The sequence below is a fragment of the Phocoena sinus genome, chromosome 15 (assembly GCF_008692025.1).
Source record: "Phocoena sinus isolate mPhoSin1 chromosome 15, mPhoSin1.pri, whole genome shotgun sequence".
NCBI classification, from domain to species: domain Eukaryota; kingdom Metazoa; phylum Chordata; class Mammalia; order Artiodactyla; family Phocoenidae; genus Phocoena; species Phocoena sinus.
This window is the reverse complement of record NC_045777.1, coordinates 12,879,242-12,883,829: the sequence shown is the minus strand read 5'-3', so window position 1 is coordinate 12,883,829 and position 4,588 is coordinate 12,879,242. Positions and strand designations below refer to the sequence as shown.

At 47.6% G+C, this 4,588-nt stretch overlaps 1 non-coding gene across 1 annotated transcript; it reads left to right on the top strand.

Moving 5' to 3' along the window:
• Positions 1-4,211: 4,211 nt before the first annotated feature.
• TRNAE-CUC lies at positions 4,212-4,283 on the top strand. The gene has a single exon. It is a non-coding gene; the product is annotated as a tRNA-Glu (tRNA).
• The last annotated feature ends 305 nt before the right edge of the window (positions 4,284-4,588 follow it).

The following is a 4,588-nucleotide window of genomic DNA, read 5'->3' as shown; positions in this document are numbered from 1 at the left end:
ATAGAGGTTAAAGAGGGAGGGAGGGAGGAAGGAGAGGAACATGAGGAAAGGAGGAAAAGAGGGAGGGAGGGAGGAAGGAGAGGAACATGAGGAAAGGAGGAAAAGAGGGAGGGAGGGAGGAAGGAGAGGAACATGAGGAAAGGAGGAAAAGAGGGAGGGAGGGAGGAAGGAGAGGAACATGAGAAAAGGAGGAAAAGAGGGAGGGAGGGAGGAAGGAGAGGAACATGAGGAAAGGAGGAAAAGAGGGAGGGAGGGAGGAAGGAGAGGAACATGAGGAAAGGAGGAAAAGAGGGAGGGAGGAAGGAGAGGAACATGAGAAAAGGAGGAAAAGAGGGAGGGAGGGAGGAAGGAGAGGAACATGAGGAAAGGAGGAAAAGAGGGAGGGAGGGAGGAGAGGAACATGAGGAAAGGAGGAAAAGAGGGAGGGAGGGAGGAAGGAGAGGAACATGAGGAAAGGAGGAAAAGAGGGAGGGAGGGAGGAAGGAGAGGAACATGAGAAAAGGAGGAAAAGAGGGAGGGAGGAAGGAAGGAGAGGAACATGAGGAAAGGAGGAAAAGAGGGAGGGAGGAAGGAAGGAGAGGAACATGAGGAAAGGAGGAAAAGAGGGAGGGAGGGAGGAAGGAGAGGAACATGAGAAAAGGAGGAAAAGGCTGCTCGACGTCAGCACGAGAAGCCAAGATCCTCAGGCCCGTCTGGATGCTCTGCTGACCGGGCACCCGGTGTTCAGCCAGCTCTGCTCCTTGAAATTTCGGAGACGTTAGTGCTGCTTGGTGTTGGGTTTTGGGCGAACAAACATCCTTCTGTGAACCCAAACTTTGCCCGCATTTTCCTTTTTGAGACATTGGTAACATCCTCAGATCGGTGCCAGAAACTCGCCTCTGGTCATAATAATCACCAGCATAAGCACACCTCAGACCGCGCAGCCCTGCTCTGTGCTGCTTGCGGGGCTGGGCCCCTGTAGCCGGGGCGGCCCTGCCAGCACCCATGACAGAGGAGCTGCCCTCGGCCCTGCTCCCGGTAGGGAAGGAAAGCCCAGACGCGGAGGACTTCCCCGGGGGAACAGTGGCCGGGGGAGCAGATGGGAACCCAGCGCCTCCCCATCCACCTGCCCCTCTCTCGCCGAAGAGGCGGCCTGGGGACTCAGCTGTGTCATGTTCTGGACAAACAGGTGATTCATTCCTCGTTGCCCTCGGCCTTCAGAGGACCTGACCTGGATATAAATAGAGGGTTTGCAAGCTGGGCGGGACTGGCTTTCCTGGCTGAGTCCGACTTCTGGACGGAGTCCCGCAGGTGAGACCCATGCTGCCCCTCGGGTGCCGCGCCCCCTGTCCCCAGGCAGCCGCCCGCCCTGCAGCCTCGGAGTCAGAGCTGCGGAGGATGGACACTGCTCCTGGCGGTGCATCCTTCATCACAGCCACAGGCAGCTGGTCCTCAAGATGCATCCCGACATCATCCAGGAGCCAAAGTCAGCCTGTGTCTAAGAACCTCAAGTCCCTCCTTGCTGTGGAGTCATTGTACACGTCCCCTGGCAAAAAGGAATTACAACCAAAAAACTGCATTATGGAGAATGCTGTAGGGCTTCCTTGATTATTACACATGGGCACTTCCACAAAACACTGAACCATCATTGTTCGCTTTGAGTGGAGCCCCAGCTTCAGTGAAGAAGTCATTTTGCTACCCTATTCTGAGACCCTGCCTTACATCTTTCTCTTTCAGGAAGGTTGCAACACTGGGTCTCACAACTCTGCTTCCTAACAGCCCCGGATGGAAAGATAGAAATGCTGGAAGGCATTCCTCCCCTCTGATATGCACATAACAGTATGCATTTTCAAGATCCATTTTATTCCTTTGAGAAGAAAAGAGATTTCATAATATAATAGATTTGTTAGAGGTTGTTGAGGAAGGTGATAGGAATTATTCTTTTTCTAAGCACAGTTTTGTTTCATGGCTGCAAACTATGGGGCAAATAAGAAAGGACATGAACATAACTCTGAAACAGAAGGAAAGTCACTGCTTTTTAAGGAAATACGTAAACAGTAAGAGAATGCGGAACAGTATGTGTTTATGGATTCTGGATCTTGCCAAAACGAAAATACTTTTTAAAAAAAGATTTGAAGCATCGCTGTAAACCTTGAATGAATGCATCATGTTCAGATGTCTTGAATAGACATGGGACCGTCAGGGAATTAACAGCAATATTTAGGAAGGAATTTAAAAACTGAACTAGAGTTCATTTTTGATTCCATAATGAATGAGAAGAAAACATTTGGACTGTAAAAAGGAAGTCCAGACAAAACAATACTTGCTTTTAAGTTTCCAAAAAATTAATTTTAATTTTATGTATCTTTTTCTGCCAAACATTAATTACACATATTGTGTTTCTTTGTCTTATAGGAAAAGATAAATGATAAAGAGCAATGAATTTTAGCCTTGGGTCAGCCTGTGATGTCTCCATTTTCGCAGGAAGCCTCTGCTGGATTTCCATGGCATCGGGGGCACATCCAGCACACCAGGACCCAAACCAAATCTTGCTGCAGTGAGAACAACATTAAGATGAGAACCTACATCAGCCCTCACTAAAAGGGAACACTTTGGGATGACCCGAGAGGATGCCCTCTGAGGGGTCTTGTAGTTGAAGCGTCCAACCAGTAGGTCAGCATCTCTCAGCACTTCTCAGATCTTCACTAAGTTGGTCTTGAAAGAGTCAGACTATCCTGATTACAGCTGACAGAATCCAGATAAAAATTACTAAAAAAGGAAAAAAACCAAAACGAAACAGGGAGGAGGGGTTATTAGCTCACGTCATTTAAAAGTACAAAGGCAACAGCTTCAGGCATGGCTAGATCCAGGTACTCAAATAATGGTATCAGGAAGTGATCCCCTTCCACCTCTTGGTTCTGCTTGTCCCTCTGTAGGCCCCATTCTCTGGCAGGCTCTACTTTCCTAGCACCTATTCACACCCTCAGCAGCCCTGGGAGAAAAATGATTTTCTACCCACAGTTTCAACAGAAGTTCCAGAAATGAGTCTTACTGAATCATGTGTTTATCCTTTATCCAATCTCTGTGGCCAAGGGCACGGAACACTCTGATGGCTCAAGTTCCTTCTACTGCAGAAAAAGTATCCGGACTTAAACTTTTGAAGGCTTAAGGCTTTGCTGTTTAAGAGCTGTGCCGCGGGATGGAAGGAGAAGAGAGAATCACCAGTTCCCACATGGCCTTTTATGACCCAGCCTTGGAAGTAACATAGCAAAACCAGCCCTCAGATTCAAGTTTAGAGGCAATAGACCCACCTCTCATGAGAGGGGCATCCAAAAACGTGCAGTCATGTTTTAAAACTACCACACATGGCAATCAGCTTTGCATCCTAAGATTGGCTTTTCCTCTTTGCCCACTTCACTCTTTTCAGTCCGCAAATCACTTCCCTAAGTAACCTACCTGCCTACAAGCTTTCATCTCTAGCTCTGCTTATGGGAGAAACCCAAGCAAAGATGCTATCTGTAGCCTCATTCCTCAAGCAACTAGGGACCCTCCAGGCTTATCTGATGAAGTTTAGTTCAGATAGACATGAGTTTTACATTGAACTTGATTCAGTTAGGATGTGTGATCGTCTTTGGGAGTAAATTTCCACCTACACATATCCGCCGCTTTCTTCCACAAGACGATTTTGTCTTGCACTTTTTAAACCTCTCCCATTCCCGGCTGCCTGCATTCCCTGAACCTCGCATCATTTGGAAGAGCTTTTTAATTCTTTTTCAATTTTCTGATGCATCAGCATGTGTGAAAGGGAGGTAAAAAATGGCTCCCTCTTCCTGATTTGGCTTCGTCACCATGCAGCAGGGTCTGGTTTGACTCAAGCTGCACCGCATCTGAGTGGCCCCCTTACAAAGAAATCCCCCGGGAGTTAGAATTTGCTTTCTCTGCTGTTGATTCACTTTACCCCCATCTACAATGACCACGTACAGTTCAAAACTGGAGGTCAAACACAGAGCTGGTTTATGTCAAAGTATTCACCATTTACTCAGGGTTATTCTCAGCCTCTGCTTTCCCTCCCTTTCCCAAAAGAGGTAACCTGCAAATTTTTAGCTCCGAAGAACAGTTTAAGCACGCTTAAAATCGTCAATGATTTAGAAGTCATTTGAAAGAAAGCCTCTGATTGATTTACTTGATCTTACTTAGGGGAAACTATTTTTAAAATGGGTATGTGAGGGAATTCCCTGGTGGTCCAGTGGTTAGGACTCAGCACGCTCACTGCTGAGGCCCGGGTTCAATCCCTGGTTGGGGAATTAAGATCCTGCAAGCTGCATAGCACGGCCAAAAAATAAATTTGGTTATGTCGTAAGTTAGCGGTAGTATAAGGGCACCCAGGACACAAAGACCCTCAAAGCTCGCCAGGTGGACAGGTGAGGCACAGGACAGAGTGTCCCCGTGCTGACTGGGTTCTCATAGAGCCACCAAAGGGCACTGTAGGTTGAGAGGATACTGCCTGGTCTCTACATCAGGAAACCTGAATCAATAACATCATGTTAGGGGGAGGGATAAATTAGAAGTTTAGGATTAACACACACACACACACACACACACACACACA